Source organism: Heterodontus francisci, chromosome 2 (genome assembly GCF_036365525.1).
Source record: "Heterodontus francisci isolate sHetFra1 chromosome 2, sHetFra1.hap1, whole genome shotgun sequence".
NCBI lineage: Eukaryota > Metazoa > Chordata > Chondrichthyes > Heterodontiformes > Heterodontidae > Heterodontus > Heterodontus francisci.
The window spans coordinates 59,365,126-59,388,430 of record NC_090372.1 but is presented as its reverse complement, the minus strand read 5'-3'; the positions used below and the strand labels follow the sequence as shown (position 1 = coordinate 59,388,430).

Genomic DNA, 23,305 nt, shown 5'->3' with positions numbered 1-23,305 from the left:
TGAGAAAATAGCTAATAGACTAAAATAGCCAAAAGAACATTGGACTACCTACAAGGATAAGAGAAGCTGCCGCCATGGCAGACGACTATGAGCTTATTCATAAACCTTTTTGCAGGGCAAATCTTTCCATCATAATTCCCAGAGGTTCAGAAAGTGATGACATGTGGTGTTAGTGACAGGGAAACAAAAAGTGAGAATGAGCGAAGCCGTCCACCAGTAAGGAAAGAAAATGCAGAGGGCAGGAATGTTTTCCACAGACTTCTGTGTTCCCATTGCAGCAAAGCAGGGTATGTGAAAGCTGACTGCTGTAAATTAAAGGAAAAGCCAATTAATTTTGTAGGAGTGCACAAGCCTAGCCAAGAAAAGGGTGCCCAAGCAAGGCAGACCCACCTGTGGCCCTAACGATGGTAAGGAACCCCACAAAGAATATCACTGTAGGTGCAGCAGAAGTAGAGAAAATTCCTGAAGGCTATCAGTGTTTCATTTTAAATGGAAAGATGTCCCCATACTCCTCTAGAAAAACGGGCAAATCCATTGTCCTACTTCGAGACACGGGCCACTCAATCCCTCGTGCTGATAAAGGAATGACCTTCCCACCAGAGAGCTCGCTAATAGCGAAGGTAAAAGGGATTGAGGGAGGATACGTCAGTACCCCTGTATCGGCTCCACTTACAGTGCGACCGAGTTTCTGGACTGGTTACTGTAGGGATTGTCCCTAGTCTACTTGTGCCCAGAATAAATTTGCTACTCGGCGATGATTTGACTGGAGGTAAGGTGGTAGCAGCCCGAGTGGTCTTGGACCAGCCAAATGAGGCCAGGGAGACAGAACAAATACAGGAGGAAGTACCTGAAATTTTTCCTGCTGTGTAGTAAACAGGGCCACGGCCAAGCAAGCTCCCCTAGAGAGAGCTGAGCCAGTAAATCAGTCAGATGACCCAGAGGTCTGGATGGTGGAAACGTTTTTTGGAAATTTAGGGGAGAATAGCATGTATACAGTTGACCTTCCTTAATTGAAGCCCAACAGCCAGACCCTTATTTAAAAAGGATAGCACAGACAGCCTGTTCTGATGCAGAGGAACTGCCTGAGAGTTACTATTTTGAAAATGAAATCCCAATGAACTGGAGACGCCCCACCCCCACAGCAACCCGCAGTGCAGGAGTAGACAGCGGTTCACCAAATTGTAGTTTCCCATCAGAACACAATAAATAGGAGCAGAAGTAGACCATATGGCCCATGGAGCCTGCTTCGCCATTCAGTATGATCATGGCTGATCTTGGACTTCAATTTCACTTTCTTGCCTGCTTCCCATATCCCTTGATTCCCTTCGAGACCAAAAATCTATCTATCCCAGCCATAAATGTATTCAATGATGGAGCATCCACAGCCCTCTGCAGTAGAGAATTCCAAAGATTCACAACCCTTTGAGTGTAGTAAATTCTCCTCCTCTTAGTACTGAATGATTGGCCCCTTTATCCTGAGACTGTGTCCCCGTATTCCAGATTCCCTGACCAGTGGAAACAATCTCTCAGCTTCTACCCCATCGAGCCCTTTCAGAATCTTGTATGTCTCAATTAGATCGCCTCTCATTCTTCTAAAATCCAGAGAATATAGGCCCAATTTACTCAGCCTCTCATCACAGGACTACCCCCTCATTCCAGGGACCAATTTAGTAAATCTTCACTGCACCGCCTCCAGTGCAAGTATACCCTTCCTTAAATGTGGAGACCAAAACTGCACACAGTATTCCAGGTATGGTCTCACCAAAACCCTGTACAGTTTTAGTAAAACTTCTTTATTCCTGTGCCCCAATTCCCTTACAATAAAGGCCAACATGCCATTTGCTTGCCTGCTGCACCTGCATGTTAACTTTGTGCGTTCCTTGTGCGAATAGCCCCAAGTCTTTCTGAACATCAACACTTGGCAGTTTCACGCCTTTTTAAAAAAAAAAAATTCTGCTTTTCTACTTTTACGACCAAAATGAACAACTTCACACTTCCCTACATTAAACTCCATTTGCCATCTTGTTGCCCACTTACTTAACCTATCTATATCTCTTTGCAGCCTCTCTATGATCTCCCCGCAGCTTACCTTTCCACTGAGCTTTGTATCATCAGCAAACGTAGATACATTATTCTCTGTCTCTTCATCCAAGTCATTAATATAGAGTAAATAACTGAGGCCCCAGCACTGATCCTTGTGGCACCCCACTATTCACTGCCTGCCAGCTTGAAAATACCTCATTTATGCCAACTCTCTACTTCCTGTCTATTAACCAGTCCTCCATCCACGCTAATATATTACCCCAACACCTTGCCTATTAATCTTTTATGTGGCAGCTTAATGAATGCCTTTTGAAAATCCAGGTATACTACATCTACTGGTTCCCCTTTATCCTACTAGTTATGTCATCAAAAAAACTTTAATAAATTTTGGCCAAACAGGATCTCCCTTTGGTAAAACCATGCTGACTTGTTTGAATTATACTATGCTTTTCCAAGTGCAATGTTAAGACTTCTTTAATAACCATTTCCAGCATCTTCCCAACAACTGATAGGCTAGCTAGCCTGTAGTTCCCCATTTTCTCTGCCTCCTTTCTGGAAATGTGGTGTAACGTTTGCCAACTTCCAATCTGACGTGACCATTCCTGAATCTAAGGAATTCTGGAAAATCATAGCCACACATCCACTATCTCTGCAGCTATATTTTTTAGAACCCTAGGATGTAGGCCATCTGGTCCCGGGGACTTGACAGATTTTAGTCCCTCCGGTTTCTCCAATACTTTTTCTCGGCTGATATCAATATGCTTAATTTCCTCACTCTAAGCCCCCAGGTTATTGCCTATTTCTGGTATGGAACTTGTGTGTTCTACTGTGAAGACAGGCACAAAATATTTGTTCAGTTCCCTTAAATATCACAGGGAGATTCTGCGAATTGCCCATTAAATCCCTATGGCTGGGCACGTGGGTATCTGAAAGACTCAGGCCCGGATTAGCCGACACTTTTCCTGGCCACATACACAAAGAGGTGGTTAAATTTTGTCAGACCTGCCATACCTGCCAGGTTGTTGGAAAACCATAACCTACAATCAAACCTGCTCCACTGAACCCCATTCCAGCTTTCGAAGAACTTTTCGGTAGAGTTCTAATTGGTTGCATGGGACCCTACCCAAAGCCAGGACAGGTTATCATACCTTTTAACCATCATGGATATGGCCATCCAATTCCCATACCCTTGAGGAAAATTACTGCTAAAGCCATAGTCGAGGGGGTGACCCAGTTTTTCACCTGTTACAGACTCCCCAGAGAAATACAGTCCGATCAGAGAACGAATTTCATGTCTTGAATGTAGCAGGACCAATATCCAAGGTATTGACCAGCTGAAATCTTCAGCATATCACCCACAATCACAAGGGGCCCTAGAAAGGTACCATCAGACCTAAAAACTGTGCTCCGAGCATATTATTGTGAATACCCCTACAACTGGGACAAAGGAGTAATTTTCTTGCTGTTCACTACTAGGGAATCCCTTTGATAAATCCACAGGTTTTAGTCCCTTCGAATTGATTTTCAGACACTAGGCGAGAGGCCCCCTAAAGTTAATCAAAGAAATGTATTTCGATCAAAGAGAGGAGACCTCATTACTAAATTATGTATCCACCTTCCGGGAAAGACTTTTCCAAGCCTGTGCAATAGTAAAGGAACACCTCAAAACCCCTCGGGGAAAAAATGAAAAAGCAGGCAGATTAGAAAGCTGCAGTCCATGAGGTTTAAACCAAGAAACCAAGTTCTGGTGCTGTTAACCTTGCAGGGTAAACCTCTAAAAGCCAGATTTAGTGGCCCATATAGAGTAGGGAAAAAGTGAACAATGTATATTACTTAATACTCTGGATAGGAGGAGAAAACAAAGACTGTGCCATATTAACATCTTAAAAAAAAAAAGATACCACAGTTGGGAACTGGAGAGACCAGTGAGTGTGTGCCAGGCAATAAAAGCAGTAGAGGAGCAGAGCAGTAGTGAGGGAGAACTGGACGAGGAAGAGAACCATAAAAATTCTGAAATTAAACCCCTACTACCAAATTGGAAACCACTGAAATTCTAAGGAGATTATATACAATGCTTGACTGTCTTTCGGAACGGCAAAGTTGGGGCCTAACCACAGTACTAAAGGAGCTCAAGGAAGTCTGTAGGGACAAACCGGGTTGCACATCCTCCACAATCACAATGTAGATATAGGAGAGACTACACCAATAAAACAGAACCCCAGATAAGCTGGCTCAGGTCTACAAGGAAGTCCAGCACCTGCTGGAGAATGATTTAATTGAACCCAGACAAAGCAGCTGGAGCTCTAATAGTACTAGTTCCCACACCTGATGGTTCAGCCAGACTCTGCATTGGTTACCGCAAGGTCAGTGCAGTTAGCAGAACTGACTCATATCCAACCCACGTATCAAAGACTGCATAGACTAAGTAGGAAATTCCATCTACATCAGTAAAATAGATTTATTTCTAAGGAGACTTGTAAGTTCCAATGACCCAACAGGCAAAGGAAATCTCAGCATTTGTCACCCACTATGGCTTATTTCAGTGCCAAGTAATGCCATTCGGTCTGAAAAACACCCCAGCCACATTCCAAAGATTAATGAACCAGGTGGTTTGACAACTGTGTTGCTTACTTTTGACGTGCTAGTTTTCAGCAGCATCTGGAAAGACCATTTAAATCATTTAAGGGAACTCTTTGATCTACAGAAGGTGCATCTAGTGGCCAACTTGGTAAAAGGCGAAGTCGCCAAAGTAACCTATTTAGGCCACATTGTAGGCCAAGGTCGAGTGTTGTCTAGGGCAGCAAAAGTGCAAGTCTTGGTAGATTTCCCCAATCCAAGAACCAAGAGAGAAATCATGCGTTTCCTGGGAATGTGTGGGTTCTACTGTAAATTTGTTCCCAACTTCAGCACCTTAGCTGCTCCCCTAACAGACCTACTAAAGAAAAGTGCAGAAGTGGTGTGGTCAGAACAGTTCCAGCCAGCTTTCGCAAAGTTGAAGGCAAACTTAACAAATGACCCAATATTGGCAGCCCCAAATTTTAATAAACCTTTTAAGATGGCTATTGACACCAGTGATGTTGGAGTAGGCGTAGTTTTAGTCCAAGCTGATAATTCAGGCTTTGACAAACCAATTGGCTATTTTTCAAAAAAAACTAAGACCTCAAAAGAAATATTCCACCATAGAGAGAGAAGCATTAGGGCTTCTCCTAACATTTCGAAGTCTACGTAAAGGACGGCGCAGTGGTTAGCACCACAGCCTCACAGCTCCAGGGACCCTGGTTCGATTCTGGGTACTGCCTGTGCGGAGTTTGCAAGTTCTCCCTGTTTTCGCCGGGTGCTCCGGTTTCCTCCCACAGCCAAAGACTTGCAGGTGATAGGTAAATTGGCCATTGTAAATTGCCCCTAATGTAGGTAGGTGGCTGGGAATATGGGATTCCTGTAGGGTTAGTGTAAATGGGTGGTTGTTGGTTGGCACAGACTTGGTGGCCCGAAGGGCCTGTTTCAGTGCTGTATTTCTAAATAAAAAAAAATAACTGACACAGAAGTTCAAATTTGCACAGACCACGACCCGCTCACATTCCTGGAAAATGCAGTTAGAAATGCCAGGCTTTTTCGATGGAGTTTTACTTCTCCAACCATTTAACCTGAAAATTATACACATAGCGGAAGAAACAATCTCCGAGTCGAGGCACTGTCCAGAATGTGAAAAACACTACCAACAAAAGCTTGTACCAGACTCAGGGCTGAAAGCCTGAGGAATGTATGAAATAAATGTGCGTATTGGTGTGATCCTATATCTTCTGCCTTTCTTTCTAAACACGAGACAAACAACAAAAACTAAAATCCAAGGCATTTCATTATTTTTCCCTTTGGGGGATATGTCATGCCCACAGGAAGTGCAGTGAGCTAAAACAAAGGTACTAGCAGACGCTTCATCTCCAGCTACAATAAATTGTGAAGATCCCTCATTCTAATAAGATGGCCTGAAATCAGAACCTATTGTATAGCCCCTCAGGAACCAAAACCCGAAAGTCACATAAGCGAAACTAACACTTTATGAACTTCCCTTTAAAGGTAACCTTTTTGGAGAACAAAGGGAGTCAAGAGTCATCAAGTCAGCAGAACAGCAGTCTCAGATCTCCAGCCACAGAAAGCATATTGAAAGTCATCTTGAATTGCAGCACAAGAATTATCTATTTCAGCTAAGGCAGTTGAACCCTGCTGAGACGAGTTGGCAACCAACTGCAGCACAGAAATGAGATTTCCTTTTGAACGACGACAACTCCTGTGCAAATTGAACTAAGAAATGCCAGCACATCTTTGAACTGAGATGTTGAATGCCAGAAGAATTCAACCCAGCAAGGGCAAGACAACCAGCAAACAGGCCTGCAACTTTAAAAACCTATCTTCCAAGAGGTTCCACAGGTTTCCTGAAAACAGCAAGCTTTTACACCTTGAACTCTTTAACGCCTCTTACCCTTTACCTTCTATCTTTTTTTTTTGAGTGTACATGAGAGTGTGAATGCGTGGGTGGGTGGTGTTGTGAACATTTCGTGTGATTATTGTTCAATAAATATTTACTCTTCTGTTTTAAATCACAAGAAAACCTGTTTATTCTGCCAACAAAATACAGGGAGTTAAACAAAAACCTATCAGCGGTCAGATGGGAGGTGAGAAGTGGAAGCCAGCCACCCTATTTCCTACCTGCCCATAACACCAGTATCATTCTGAAGAATGTGTGCTGCACCCCACTCAGAGGCAAGTATATCCTTCCTGAGGTGCAGTGGTCTCTTCAGACTACTAGAAAAGATTGGATGCCCACCAAAGCTACTAAGTATCATCACCTCATTCCATGACAATATGAAGGGCATAATTCAACATGGTGGCTCCTCCTCAGAGCCCTTTCCTATCCTGAGTGGCGTGAAACAGGGCTGTGTTCTCGCACCCACACTTTTTGGGATTTTCTTCTCCCTGCTGCTTTCACATGCGTTCAAGTCCTCGGAAGAAGGAATTTTCCTCCACACAAGATCAGGGGGCAGGTTGTTCAACCTTGTCCGTCTAAGAGCGAAGTCCAAAGTACGGAAAGTCCTCATCAGGGAACTCCTCTTTGCTGACGATGCTGCTTTAACATCTCACACTGAAGAGTGCCTGCAGAGTCTCATCGACAGGTTTGCGGCTGCCTGCAATGAATTTGGCCTAACCATCAGCCTCAAGAAAACAAACATCATGGGGCAGGATGTCAGAAATGCTCCATCCATCAATATTGGCGACGATGCTCTGGAAGTGGTTCAAGAGTTCACCTACCTAGGCTCAACTATCACCAGTAACCTGTCTCTGGATGCAGAAATCAACAAGCACATGGGAAAGGCTTCCACTGCTATGTCTAGACTGGCCAAGAGAGTGTGGGAAAATGGCGCACTGACACGGAACACAAAAGTCCGAGTGTATCAAGCCTGTGTCCTCAGTACCTTGCTCTATGGCAGCGAGGCCTGGACAACGTATGTCAGCCAAGAGCGACGTCTCAATTCATTCCATCTTCGCTGCCTCCAGAGAATACTTGGCATCAGGTGGCAGGACCGTATCTCCAACACAGAAGTCCTCGAGGCGGCCAACATCCCCAGCTTGTACACACTACTGAGTCAGCGGCGCTTGAGATGGCTTGGCCATGTGAGCCGCATGGAAGGTGGCAGGATCCCCAAAGACACATTGTCCAGCGAGCTCGCCACTGGTATCAGACCCACCGGCCGTCCATGTCTCCGCTATAAAGACGTCTGCAAACGCGACATGAAATCCTGTGACATTGATCACAAGTCGTGGGAGTCAGTTGCCAGCGTTCGCCAGAGCTGGCGGGCAGCCATAAAGACGGGGCTAAAATGTGGCGAGTCGAAGAGACTTAGCAGTTGGCAGGAAAAAAGACAGGCGCAAGGGGAGAGCCAAATGTGCAACAGCCCCGACAAACAAATTTCTCTGCAGCACCTGTGGAAAAGCCTGTCACTCTAGAATTGGCCTTTATAGCCACTCCAGGCGCTGCTTCACAAACCACTGACCACTTCCAGGCGCGTATCCATTGTCTCTCGTGATAAGGAGGCCCAAAAGAAGTGCCCAGAACTGAATACAACACTCTGGATTCGTTCTAACCAGATCTTTGTACAACTGTAGCATAACTTCCATTATTTGTTTTCCAGTCTCCATGAGATGAAGGCTAACATTCCATTTTCTGTTTTTTTTTTAAACCAACCCATCAGCTTTAGTGATTTCTGTGCATGGTCATTCTAAATCTCTTTCCTCCACAGTTCCTAGCTTCTCGCCATTTAGAAAATACTCTGATCTATCTTACATTCAAAGTGGATCACCACACACTTCCCCATGTTGAACTTTATCTGCCACAGTTTTGCTCACTCATTTAATCTGTCAAGTACCTTTGTAACTTGCTGCTCCAATCTACACCATTAACTATGCCACCTAGCTTGGTATCAGCAAAATTGGATATATGTTTTTTATATTCCTTTACGCAAGTTATTTATAAATATGGTGAAAATGTACAGGCTGTCAAATGCAAAATAATTTTGTTTGCCTGCATTGCCTATGTACTGAAAATGTAGCTGCCTCCAGTTGCAGGGTATTTCTTGCTTTTAGATGCAGTACGACATTCAAGGTGCTACAGAAACCACCACAACCTTTTGTGGTTGTGACAGTGAATTATTTTTCTGTGCTGCTGCTCTAATTGGGACTGTCAACAATAGCACGCTAAGGTAAACACATTGAGGGCTATTTTACCTGCTGTAGTGCCAGTAGTTTAGATGCTAAAGAGCCTTTAGCACAAGACATCATCTCAGTGCAGGAGCTTAAGCACTTACTAGTCATGGCCGCCCCGAAGAGGATTAAGCCACTGATTAGCAATTAAATTGACTCCTAACACTTAACAGAGAGGCTGGATGCATTTTGCTGGCTATTGCTACAGTTAATGACCTTTCCTAATAGCAGTCAGCTGAACAGGAGTAAACAATTTGACGATGATTGTGAACGCTACTTAAAGCCGTGCTCAGCTTTCACTGTTCAGCCGCTGATTGAGATTGATTGACAGCACTGTGTTTGAAGAGAACTTTTGATGCTTATCAGGAGACTTTCTGGGAAACTTTGTCAAAACCTCGCAACACTCTATTAACATTTTTGCCAGAAATTCTCTTGTGTTCACCTAAAAAGAGTGAGCGCTGTGCTGCCATACATTGTCATTGGAGACTTTATGGGAGTCTCCAGGAGAAAAAAAGTGGTTGGTAATGTAGCCCTCGCTCAGGTCCCTTTTGAGCTGGAGGAAGATTTGGGGCCAGGCAGGGCAGCAGCAGCTGCTGGAGGAAAGAGTGGAAGGAATGCTTTTAGGAAGAGGCTACATCCACCCAAGAGCTCCTACATTCATATGACCCAAGACAATACATTAGGGGGCTGCACATTACCAAGTAGATTGGTCTAGAGATTTGTGTCCTCATGAAAGGAACACACTTATCTCCCAGCACTGCATTGCCTGTCACAGTAGTATTTAATTTTTATGCACTTGGAACTTTCCAGTCTGCCACAGTGATAATGGTCACAGAGCTCAATCCTCTGTGTACTTCTGCATAAGGAAGGTTGCTGATGTTCTCTGCTCTGAGGAATGACTACCTATCATTCCGCATTGCAAGGCAAGACCAGATGCAGAGAATTCTAGAATTTAACAGGATTTCACATGGCCCAAGGAGCCACTGACACATGTGGCCATGCAAACCCCTCATCTTAACTTGGAAATGTTAAGGAACATTCCCTCAATGTGCAGCTGATGTACACTGACCAACAGAGCATCATGCTGGTGAATGCCTGCACTGCAGGAATCTGTCATTATGCTTTTATAATGAGACAGTCATCTGTTTCATGGAGTTTTGAGTCCCTGTGAAATGTGCATGGCTGGCTAGTAAGTGACAAAGGATACCTCTGATACCATGGTTCATGACTTCCCTGAAAAAACTCCAGATACTAGCTGAGCACTCCAGCTGAACAACTGTGCAGTGAGAGCCATTCAGCCACCATGCATATTATTGAGCAGACCAATGGGGTCTTCAAGCAGAGGTTTAGATGCCTTGACTGGTCAGGAGATGTGCTGCAGTACTCGGCCGAGCAGGTCTCCAGATTTTTGGTGACTTGCTGTATGCTCATCATGGGATCTCAGCCACTAGATGTGCCAGAAAGTCAAGCTCGGAAGTCACAAGAGATGGCGGAGGAAGATGAGGAGAACCAGGGGAGGATTCCAGGGCTGCACCTGGGAGAGACACTTGTCGCGATCTAATTGATGACCACTTTTGAGAGACATCCTGCACAACAGATTTCAGAGCATTGTTGCTACGTGCCTTACCTTTCAGGGCTGAGGATCTATCGAGGAGTCCACCATCTGCATTCAGTCCTTTCAACTCTTTCCACATGAACACAATTTAAAGAAAAAAAATTCCACCATTACCAATTACCATAATCATTCTATCGATAAGAGAAAAACCATGACAACATTGCAACCAACTCAGGAACTGAAATAGGGCATTTATTCCTCGAGCCTGTTCTGGCATTCCATATACCTGCCTTTGCCCTATATCCCTTTGGTTAACAAAAATCTATCAATCTCAGTTTTAAAATTAACAATTGATCTCATATCAATTGCCATTACGGAAGAGGTCCAAGCTTCCACCACCCTTTGTGTGTAGAAGTGATCTTAATTTCATTTATGAAAATTTTGGCTCTAATTTTTAGGCAATGCCCCCTAGCTCTAGCCTCTTCAACTAGCGGAAATAGTTTCTCTCTCTACCTACCCTAACTGTTCCCCTTAATATCTTGCAGACTTTGATTCCAGGGAATGCAATCCTGGTATGTGTAATCTCTCCTCGTAATCCAACTCTTGAGTCCAGGTATTCTGGTAAATCTATGCCACATTCCCTCCAAAGCCAATATATCATTCTTTAAGTGTGGTGCCCAGAACTGCTCACAGTACTGTAGGTGTGGCCTAACCCAAGGGCTTTGTAAAGCTGAAACATGACTTCTGTTCCCTTGTATTCTAGTCCTTTAGATATGAAGGCCAACATCCATTAGCCTTTTTGATTATTTTCTGTACCTGTTTGACATTTTAATGATTTTTGTACCAGAACCCCCAAGTCTCTTTGGACCTTCACTGTTTCTAGATTTTCACCATTTAATAAGTACCCTGTTCTTTCCTTTTTAGGTCCAAAGTGGAAGACCTCACATTTGCCTACATTGAAATCCATTTGCCACAGTTTTGCTTATTCACTCAGTATATCAATATTTCTTTGTAGTTTTACATTTCTGTCTACATTACTTACAATGCTGCCTGTCTTTGTGTCATCAATAAATTTTAAATGTGGCTTTATATCCCATCATTTTAAGTCGATAATAAATAGTGAATAATTGAGGCCCAACACACATCCTTGTGGAATACGATGAGTCACATCCTGCCAGTTACAATACCTGCCCATTATCCCTACTCTCTGTCTCGTGCCGCTCAACTAATTTTCCAACCAGATCAATAATTTTCCTTTAATTCCATGAGCTTCAATTTTAGCTAACAGTCTCTTACGAGGGACTTGATCAGATGCCTTCTGGAGGTCCATATAAATAACATTCAGAGACATTCCCCTTTCCACGACTTTGGCCACCTCTTCAAAACATTCAAAAGAGTCGCCAGACATAACCTACCCTTTACAAATCCATGCTGGCTTTCCCTGAGCTGAAGATTTTCAAGGTGTTCAGTCACCCTACCCTAAATTATAGGCTCTAGCAATTTCCTGATGAACAGATGTTGGACTAACTGGTCTACACTTTCCCTGTATCACCTTTCTTAAATAGTAGAGTGATAGAAAGTGAACTGGAGTAGCCATATAAATACCGTGGCTACAAGAGCAGGTCAGAGGCTAGGAATCCTGGGGCGAGTAACTCACCTGACTCCCTAAAGCCTGTCCGCCATCTACAAGGCACAAGTCAGGAGTGTGATAGAATACACTCCACTTGCCTGGATGAGTACAGCTCCAACAACACTCAAGAAGCTTGACACCATCCAGGACAAAGCAGCCCGCTTGACTGGTACCCCATCCACAAACATTCACTCTCTCCACCACTGACACACATTGGCAGCAGTGTGTACCATCTACAAGATGCACTGCAGCAATGCACCAAGGCTCCTTAGACAGCACCTTCCAAAGAAAGAACAAAGAACAGCACAGGAACAGGCCATTTGGCCCTCCAAACCTGCGCCGATCTTGATGCCTGCCGAAACTAACACCTTCTGCACTTCCGGGGCCCATATCCCTCTATTCCCTTCCTATTCATATATTTGTCAAGATGTCTCTTAAATGTCGCTATCGTATCTGCTTCCACCACCTCCCCTGGCAGCAAGTTCCAGGCACTCACCACCCTCTGTGTAAAAAAACTTGCCTCGCACATCCCCTCTAAACTTTGCCCCTCGCACCTTAAACCTATGTCCCCTAGTAACTGACTCTTCCACCCTGGGAAAAAGCTTCTGACTATCCACTCTGTCCATGCCGCTCATAACTTTGTAAACCTCTATCACGTCGCCCTCCACCTCCGTCGTTCCAGTGAAAACAATCCGAGTTTTTCCAACCTCTCCTCATAGCTAATGCCCTCCAGACCAGGCAACATCCTGGTAAACCTCCTCTCTACCCTCTCCAAAGCCTCCACGTCCTTCTGGTAGTGTGGTGACCAGAATTGCACGCAATATTCTAAGTGTGGCCTAACTAAGGTTCTGTACAGCTGCAACATGACCTCTACCACCTAGAAGGACAAGGGCAGCAGACGCATGGGAATACCACCACCTGCAAGTTCCCATTCAAGCTACACACCATCCTGACTTGGAACTGTATCGCCGTTCCTTCACTGTTGCTAGAACTCCTTTCCTAACAGCACTGTTGGTGTACCTACCCCACATGGACTGCAGCGGTTCAAGAAGGCAGCTCACAACCACTTTCTCAAGGGCAATTAGGGAATGGGCAATAAATGCTGGCCTAGCCAGCGACTCCCACATCGCCATGAAAGAAAAAAATGCACAATTTTCCAAGCTAAAAGAACTGTTCCTGAATTGAGAAAACTTTGGAAGATTGCAGTTGGGACATCCTCAATATTCCCACCCACTTCCTTTAAAACCTTGGATGGAAACCATCTGGTTCTGGATATTTGCCACTGTTTGGTGCCATTATTTTCTTCATTACTGTTACTTTGCTTATATTAATTTTGGTGTGTCCTTGATCCTCATTCAATATTAGCGGACCTTTTCCTCTACTGTAAATACCAACGCAAAGCTATTATTCAGCATACCCACCATTTCCTTATGTTCATTGACAATATCACCATGATCAGTTTTCAAGGTACCCACGTTGCTCCTGACCACCTTTTCATAAAATAATTGTAAAAATTCTGTGCTTGATTTTTGCTATATCTTGCATAAGTTTCTTTGCATACTCCATTTTGGCAGCTCTGTGTTTTGTTGCTTTTTTTTGCGTTTTTGTGTTTTTTTTTTCTTTTTGTTTTATGTTGTCTCTTACCTCTGGTCATCCATGACTGTCTTTTTCGGCAAGTAGAGCCTTTTGGGGTTAGAAACTGGTTCTGTATCTCCTGAAATTATTCTTTTGGGCACCTCCCACTGATGTCATTTTACCCATTAACAGACTTGCCCAGTTTACTGTGGACTGTCTGTCAACCTTACCTAAACCTAGAGGCTTAGTGCTGGTTCACGTTTCTTTCTTTCAAACGCTATGTTGAACTCGATCATATGATCGCCGTTAGATAAATGTGCACGCATCATTAGGCTGTTCGCTAAATCTGGCTAATTTCCTCATTACTAAATCTATTATGACACGCTCCCTTGTTGCTTCTAGGACATATTGTTACAGAAAACTACCCCAAGCACACTGAAGAAACTCGCTACCTTTCTGACCTATGCTAGTCTGCTTATCCCAAGCTATATGTAAGTTAAAATCCCCATTAAAACCATTCTGCCTTTACTACTTGCAAGTGTAATCTCTGCAATTATACAAACTCCCACTTCACAGCTGTTACTAGGGAGCCTAAACACAACTCCCACCAATAGCACTTAAAAATATTTCACTCTTCACCCCAGTGATTACTCTTGGTGACTATCCTGTAAGTGCTGTTATCTGCGCTGGTGCATCTATGAAGTGCATCCCAATTGATAGCAGCACATGAGGTAGATGGCTGCTGAGAAGCAGATATTTTCTTGGGGTGCCCTTGGGAGGCTGTGGGCCATGATGGCCTTGCCTCAGACTGCCCATCTCAGCATGGGCTTGAATAGTCTGGACCACGTGGCTGATGAGCAACTGCAAGGGCAATAGTGGAGTGGCGGAGGAGGGAGCTGGAGTGTTGCTATCTGGTTAGAGGTCAGTACGTTCCTGCTCAATGATTCCTGTGTCACTACCTTGGGGTGTCTGTTCAGCCAGCCCAGTGATCTGCTTGAGGACAGATCTCTGGGCAACTGAAATACTCCACAAACCTCTTTCAACTGAAGAGCCCATAGCCATTATGGCAGTTACTGGAACTTCCATTGTAGCATTTTGCTGTTCCACAGAAGATGTTAGTGCGATGGAAGGTGTTTGGGCTTCCATTGCAGCACTTTGTCATTCCTGCAAGATGTTTGGCATGTTTAGGGTGGCGCAGTGGTTGGCACCGCAGCCTCACAGCTCCAGCGACCCGGGTTCAATTCTGGGTGCTACCTGTTGGAGTTTGCAAGTTCTCCCTGTGTCTGCGTGGGTTTCCTCCGGGTGCTCCGGTTTCCTCCCACTTGCCAAAGACTTGCAGGTTGATAGGTTAATTGGCCATTATAAATTGCCCCTAGTATAGGTAGGTAGTAAGGAAATATAGGGACAGGTGGGGATGTGGTAGGAATATGGAATTAGTGTAGGATTAGTATAAATGGATGGTTGATGGTCGGCACAGACTCAGTGGGCCGAAGGGCCTGTTTCAGTGCTGTATCTCTAAACTAAACTAAACTAAACCATGGAAGCTGCAACCTGAGTCATCAGATGCTGATTGATGTTTGGCTGGGTAGCATTGGCCAGCCACTCTACACTGAAGAGGATGGTTTTCAGGCTCTGAATCAGGCCACAGACCAAGCTCCATCTCTCTAGCCATGATTCATAAGCTTCCAGGCAGGTACTTGTTTGTCAAACCTATCAGTCAGCTTCTGAAGCTTGGCTCTACAAGGCCCTCACCTGACTCCTCTGCAGCAGAACAAGTATGTGACCCATCCTTTCCAGTGCTACCCGGGTCCCTAACTCATCTCTCTCTCTTTATGGCTGTATCAGTGTCGCTTTCTGCTCTTACCCCAAACTGGAAAATTTCATCAACTTTGCTTACAATTTCCACCCTTCCTCGCCTTCATATAGTCTTTCTCTATCTCTTCCCTTCTCTTCCTCGGCCTTTCTTTCCATTTCAGGGGATAGGCTGTCAACCAGTATCTACGACCTGCCCACTGACTCCCACAGCTACCTTGACTATACTTCCTCCCACCCTGCTTCCTGTAAGGACTCTATTCCATTCTCCCATTTTCCCTATCACCATTGCTCTTGTTCTGACAGTACTGATGTCCATACCAATGCTTCCGATATGTCTTCCTGTTTCCTCAACCGAGCATTCCCTCCACTGAGGTTGACAGGGCTCTCGACTGTGCAGGTCCCATTTCCTGCACTTCTGCTCTCATCCCTTCTTCCTCCCTCCCCGAATCACGATAGGGTTCCCCTTGTCCTCATCTTCCACCCCACCAGCCTCCATCTCAAATGGATCATCCTCTGCCTTTCCACCACCTCCAGCTTGATGCCAAAACCAAACACTGATATCCCTCCTCTCCCCTTTCAGCATTCTGAAGGTTCCATTCCCTCCACAACACCCCAGGTCCACTCTTCCATCACTGCCAATACTCCCTCCCACAGCACCTTCCCATGCCCTGCAGGAGCTGCAACACCCTGCCCATTGCCACTGTGCCTTCCCCCAAACACTCCTCCCAAATGAAACAGCAGTTTACTTGTGCTGCTTTCAATTGAATATACTGCTTTTGTTACTCAGTGTGATGTGGTTTCCTGGACATTGGGGAGACCAAACCTAGACTGGTTGATCATTTTGTGTAACACCACATTCTGTCCACTAGCATGACCTTGAGCTTGTCACTTTAATTCTGCATTCCACTCTCAGACACCTCTGTCCTTGGCTACTTACGCTATAATGAAACTCAACGAAAACTCGACTAACAGCCTTCTAGACTCTAAACTAAGTTCAACTATTTCAGATCATAAACCACTGATCCCATTTTGTCAGATACCAGTTGCTGGTAATGATTCTGCTTTTGTCATTTTCAGCTCCTGTAGACCTATCTGTTGATTCTGTTCTTATCCCATTACCCACTCCCTTTTTGTCTTGCACCATCACTCAATCATTCCCACCTTCCTTGCTATCACAGACCTTCCTTTCTGTTGTTTCAGATTTCCAGCAGCTGTAGTATCTTGCCCCTTTCCCCCCCCCGCACGCCCCCCGCACCCCCACATCTAGGAAGGTGGCACCTGCAGTGTTCCTTCCACACAGCATGAGTGCTGCCCACAAGTGTCCAGTACATCCCACTGTGGTGAATCTTGTTCTACACCAGCCTATAATAAACAGGTTGTCAGTTTCTGAACTTGTGCCTGTGATTGTGGTAGCAATTGACACAGTGCCATCTTCCTTGCTGTCCTCTTCTTCCAGGAAGCAAGGTGGTTCCTCGTCTTCCATTTCTTTCAGGGGGAACAAGGTGGAGCCTGCAGTGTTAAAGCGAGAAGGGTTAGGGTACTGTGCATGTAGCCAGTACAGAAGGGTGTGGTTGATGAGGCCATATGGAGTTTGTGAGTTAGGCAGATGAGGGATCAAGAATAAATGTGCATTTGTTACGAAGCTAGAGTGGCCACATACCTCTCAGTGATGGGTCTCCTGTTTGAACTGTGGTAATGACATCTGACACTGCCAGCACTGGCTCCTCACGGGGACTGATCCCATGGAATTGGGCCTCCCCTCCCACACTCGGCACCTGCTGGCATCTATTAAGTGCTGTCTTGTCCTGGAAGGAAAAGAGTGGTGATTACAAATGAGTTTATTAGCAGTTGTGGTTGTGTGTGCCAGAGACTTGAGCACACAATCTAAGTAGACAATGCAGTGCAACACTGAGGGAGTCTTTGGGATTCGACATTTCTAAGGTGCACGTAAAAGGCGTTTAACAAAAAAAAAAATCCCATTGCAATATTTTGAAGATGAGCAGGTGAGTTATCCCCAGTAGCCTCAGCAATATTTATCCCTCAATCAACATAACAAAAATAGATTATCTGGTCATGATCACATTACTGTTTGTGAGACTTTGCTGTATGCAAATTGTCTACACGTTTTCTACATTACAACAATGATTGCACTCAAAATAAAAAGTACTTGATTGGCTGTAAAGTACTTTGGGGCATCCTGAGGTAGTGAAATGTGCTATATAAATGCAAGCTTGTCTGATAGTTCTTCACCCATGTGAGAAATAAGAGATGTGTCTGAAGTGTGAGTATTGCGTGTAAAGGGTGCAATAGTGTGGGTTGTATGAATGCCAGTATGTAACTAGATGGTGGATGAAGTGTGTAGAGGTTATGATGCAGTACTGGTGCAGTTATTGAAAAGTATGTTGAGATGGGATCTTACCTTGACCACTCATATTAAATGTTTGGTGGTACTGGAACTATGTCATGAGGGAAGGGGTCCTGGCTGTGACCTCCTCGGTGATCTCCAACCACATCAGTTGCCTCTGTGGTCTTCTTCGCCCCCTGTGGGTGCAGGACATCCTTTCTTTGCTGTACCTTCTCCACCAGAGCCTCCAATGCTGCCTCAGAACCTGCAAGCCCTATCTCAGTCCCTGAGCCATTCTGACAAGTGCTGTTTCCTGCTTCTTCAGTTCCTCTGTCAGCCAGTGCACTCCAAACCTTCTGTGGAAGTGCATGCATGGAGGCTAAGCCTACAGGTCTCTACTTTAGCACCTCCAGGCACAGTTAAATCATGGTAATCAACAGTTAACCCAAAATTGCAGACTAAATCCAGACTTTTAAATAAGAGCATTTTATTAGTACACCTCCCACTTGCTGCCTATTTTCACCCTTTGCCTGAAATAACCTCCACTGACATTACAAGAAATTGAAATATAATGCTTCCATGCATAATTTTCTGTATTGTGCTTGTGAAATTGATGTTGGTGCTATACCTGTAAATATGAAATGTTTGAGTTAATTTGTAATATGAGTGGGTCACATCAAGTGAATCTATAATGGAGGCCTTGCACAAGTGTGATTAGGCTGGTTTGGTTCTGGCCAAAACTCCATTTTATTTAGGAATGTTCTCAATTAATGTGGATTGGTAGAGTTTGTTGGAGGCATTCTTGTGCAGGAACGTGCACTTGTTGCAGTTTTATCTGTGATATTTACTTTGTGATAACCTGTACATAAATGAAGACTTTATTGTTGACTGTAGTTAATAAAGCTGCACAGGGAGCTTCACTTAAGTAGCTATTCATGGACTGTTGACTTAATTCTTTGATTAAGACAGATTAAGAATATGTAGATTTTCTTTCTCAAATGAACTACTGTGTAATTGTCTGTGTTGACATTTCACAATGTTTTCATGAAGGTGCATATTCATATAGTAATGAGGCTTGTCAAAATGTTCAATGTAAACTTTTAAAAATTCAATTATATTCTCATTAATTTCATGAGGTGAGATTAAAACTTAGGTCAATTATTGCATAAATGCAGATCTTTGGGAATCAAGCACCCTTAAACATTTATTTTTATTCATTCATGGGAAGAGGGCATCACTGGCCAGGCCAGCATTTATTGCCCATCCCTAATTGCCCTTGAGAAGGTGGTGGTGAGCTGCCTTCTTGAACTGCTGCAGTCCATGTAAGGTAGGTACGCCCACAGTGCTGTTAGGAAGGGAGTTCCAGGATTTTGACCCAGCGACAGTGGAGGAACGGCGATATAGTTCCAAGTCAGGATGGTGTGTGACTTGGAGGGGAGCTTGCAGGTGGTGATGGTCCCATGCATCTGCTGCTCTTGTCCTTCGAGGTGGTAGAGGTCGCGGGTTTGGAAGGTGCTGTCAAGAAGCCTTGGTGCGTTGCTGCATTGCATCTTGTAGATGGTACACACTGCTGCCATTGTGCTGTGGTGGTGGAGGGAGTGAATGTTTGTGGATGGTGTGCCAATCAAGTGGGCTGCTTTGTCCTGAATGGTGTCGAGCTTCTTGAGTGTTGTTGGAGCTGCACCCATCCAGGCAAATGGAGAATATTCCATCACACTCCTGACTTGTGCCTTGTAGATGGTGGACAGGCTTTGGGGAGTCAGGAGGTGAGTTACTCGCCACAGGATTCCTAGTCTCTGACGTGCTCTTGTAGCCATGGTATTTATATGGCTACTCTAGTTCAGTTTCTGGTCAATGGCAGCCCCTAGGATGTTGATAGGGGGGGATTCAGCGATGGTAATGCTATTGAATGTCATGGGGCGATGGTTAGATTCTCTCTTGTTGGAGATGGTCATTGCACGGCACTTGTGTGGCGCAAATGTTATTTGCCACTTATCAGCCCATGTCTGGATATTTTCCAAGTTTTGCTGCATTTCTACACGGACTGCTTCAGTATTTGAGGAGTCGCAAATGGTGCTGAACATTGTGCAATCATCAGCGAACATCCCCATTTCTGAGCTTATGATGGAATGAAGGTCATTGATGAAGCAGCTGAAGATGGTTGGGCCTAGGACACTACCTTGCGGAACTCCTGCAGTGATGTCCTGGAGCTCAGATGATTGACCTCCAACAACCACAACCATCTTCCTTTACACTAGGTATGACTCTAACCATCAGAGAGTTTTCCCACTGATTCCCATTGACTCCAGTTTTGCTACAGGGCATACCTAGGCAATTTTCCAAATTGCTGGGTAGATGCCAGTGTTGTAGCTATACCGGAACAGCTTGGCTAGGGGTGCGGCAAGTTCTGGAGCACAGGTCTTCATTACTATTGCCAGAATATTGTCAGGACCCATAGCCTTTGTAGTATCCAGTGCCTTCAGTCGTTTCTTGATATCACGCGGAGTGAATCGAATTGGCTGAAGTCTGGCATCTGTAATGCTGGGGACTTCAGGAGGAGGCCGAGATGGATTATCAACTCGGCACTTCTGGCTGAAGATTGTTGCAAATACTTCTGCCTCATCTTTCGCACTGATGTGCTGGGCTCCCCCATCATTGTGAATGGGGATATTTGTGGAGCCACCTCCTCCAGTTAGTTGTTTAATTGTCCACCACCATTCACGGCTGGATGTGGCTGGAATGCAGAGTTTAGATCTGATCCGTTGGTTATGGGATCGTTTAGCTCTGTCTATTGCATGCTGCTTATGCAGTTTGGCATGCAAGTAGTCCTGGGTTGTAGCTTTGCCAGGTTGACACCTCAGTTTGAGGTATGCCTGGTGCTGCTCCTGGCATGCCCTCCTGCACTCTTCATTGAGCCAGGGTTGGTCTCCTGGCTTGATGGTAATGGTAGAGTGGGGGATATGCCAGGCCATGAGGTTACAGATTGTGATTGAGTACAATTCTACTGTTGCTCACGGCCCACAGCGGCTCATGGTTTTGCATTGCTAGATCTGATCGAAATCTATCCCATTTAGCACGGTGATAGTGCCTCACAACACGATGGACGGTATCCTCAATGTGAAGGCGGGACTTCGTCTCCACAAGCACTGTGCGGTGGTCACTCCTACCAATACAGTCATGGACAGAAGCATCTGCGGCAGGCAGATTGGTGAGAACAACGGCAAGTATGTTTTTCCCTCTTGTTGGTTCTCTCACCCCCTGCCACAGACCCAGTCTAGCAGCTATGTCCTTTAGGACTCGGCCAGCTCGGTCACTAGTGGTGCTACCGAGCCACTGTTGGTGATGGACATTGAAGTCTCCCACACAGAGTACGTTTTGTGCCTTTGCCACCCTCAGTGCTTCTTCCAAGTGGTGTTCAACATGGAGGAGTACTGACTCATCAGCTGAGGAAGGGCAGTAGGAGGTTACCTTGCCCATGTTTGACCTGATGCCATGAGACTGCATAGGGTCCAGAATCAACATTGAGGACTCCCAGGGCAACTTCCTCCCTACTATATACCACTGTGCCACCACCTCGGCTGGGTCTGTCCTGTCGGTGGGACAGGACATACCCAGGGATAGCGTTTGCAGTGTTTGGGACATTGTCTGTAAGGTATGATTCCGTGAGTTTGACTTTGTCAGGCTGTTGCTTGACTAGTCTGTGGGACAGCTCTCCCAACTTTGGCACAAACCCCCAAATGTTAGTAAGGAGGAGTTTGCAGTGTCGACAGGGCTGGATTTGCCGTTGTCGTTCCCGGTATCTAGGTCGATGCCGGGTGGTCAGTCCGGTTTCATTCCTTTTTATTGACTTCGTAGTGGTTAGGTACAACTGAGTGGCTTGCTAGGCCATTTCAGAGGGCATGTAAGAATTAACCACATTGCTGTGGGTCTGGAGTCACATGTAGGCCAGACCAGGTAAGGACAGCAGATTTCCTTCCCTAAAGGACATTACTGAACCAGATGGGTTTTTACAACAATCGACAATGGTTTCACGGCCATCATTAGACTAGCTTTGGATTCCAGATTTATTAATTAAATTCAAATTCCACCTTCCGCTGTGGTGGAATTTGAACCCGTGTCTCCAGATCAATACCCTGGGTCTCTGGGTTACTAGTCCAGTGATAACACCACTACGCCACCGCCTCCCCCTTTATATTTTTTTCTATATTTCTATCCTGATTCTCAAACAGCAGTCAATTTAACACTCATTGTACATAGGTGGGGTTAAACCACTATTTATCACTTTCTTATGTAAGGGTTGAAAGCTAAGAAATCATGCTTTGAAAGCTTCCATATATGGTTAGCTGAACCTATCTCATGCCATTTAGTAGGATAAAGTTCCTGTACTACTGTACTGTTCAAAAAAGTGATAGTGCTAAACTCAGCAACAACACCCCGCTGGTGGGGGAGCTTTGAAAAAATAACCTGGACAAAATTAATTGGCACTTGGAAAAAATTTAGATTAATAAATGAAATCCTGTATGGATATATTAAAGACAAATCGCATTTGACTAACTTGATTAAGTGCTTTGATGAAGTTAGAGAGGATTGATGAGAGTAATTGATGTGTATGTGGGCCTTCAAAAGGTGTTTGATAGAATACTGCATAATAGACTTGTTAGCAAAATTGAAGCCCATGGGATTAAAGGCTGCTTGGATACAAAATTGGCGAGGGAACAGAAAGCAGTTATTTTTCAGACTGGAGGGAAGGATACAGTGGTGTCCACCAGGGGACGGTGTTGGGCCCAATGCTCTTTATGATAGATATTAATGACCTGGATTTAGATATACAGGGCATAATTTCTATGTTTGCAGATGACACAAAACTCTAAAATGTAGTTATCAGTGAGGAGGATAGTAACAGACCTCAGGAGAATATAAGAACAGAAGGAAATAGCAGGTCAGGCATCATCTGTGGAGTGATAAACAAGTTAATGCTTCAGGTCGATGATCTTTCATCAGAGATAGGTAAAAAGCCATCGACCTGAAATGTTCACTTAGTTTCTCTCTCCACAGGTGCTGCCTGATGTGCTGAGTATTTCTAGCATTTTCTATTTTAGATTTCCAGCATTTGTAGTATTTTGCTTTTGTGTTCAGGAGGATGCAGTCTAATGAATTGGGCAGACAAATGGCTGATGAAATTTAACATAGAGAAATTTGAAGTGATTCATTTTGGTAGGAAGACTGATAAGAGGCAATACAAACTAAATACAATTTCAAAGTGGGTGCAAGAACGCAGAAACTTGGGGTATACATACACAAGTATTTAAATGTACAAGGAGAAGTTGAGTAGGCTGTTGAAAAAGGCATGTGGGATCCTCAGCTTTATAAAAGTGGCATAGAGTACAAAAACTAGATATGCCTAAACCTTTATAAATCACCAGTTCGACCTCAGCTGTCGTGTTGTGTCCAATTGTGGACGCCACAATTTTGGAAGGATGTTTAAAGCCTGAGAGGGCACAGAGGCGATTTACAAGAATAGTATCAGGGCTGAAAGACCTGAGTTATGTTGACACTGGAGAAACTGGAGTTCTCCTTAGAGCAGAGAAGG

The 23,305-nt window shown here is 44.6% G+C and overlaps 1 protein-coding gene across 2 annotated transcripts in view; it reads left to right on the top strand.

Annotated features, from left to right (window-relative positions):
• The window catches only part of LOC137384533 (lysophosphatidylcholine acyltransferase 1-like), a 294,731-nt gene that overhangs the window by 189,149 nt on the left and 82,277 nt on the right, over positions 1-23,305 (top strand). The gene's annotated exons all lie outside the window — the stretch shown is intronic.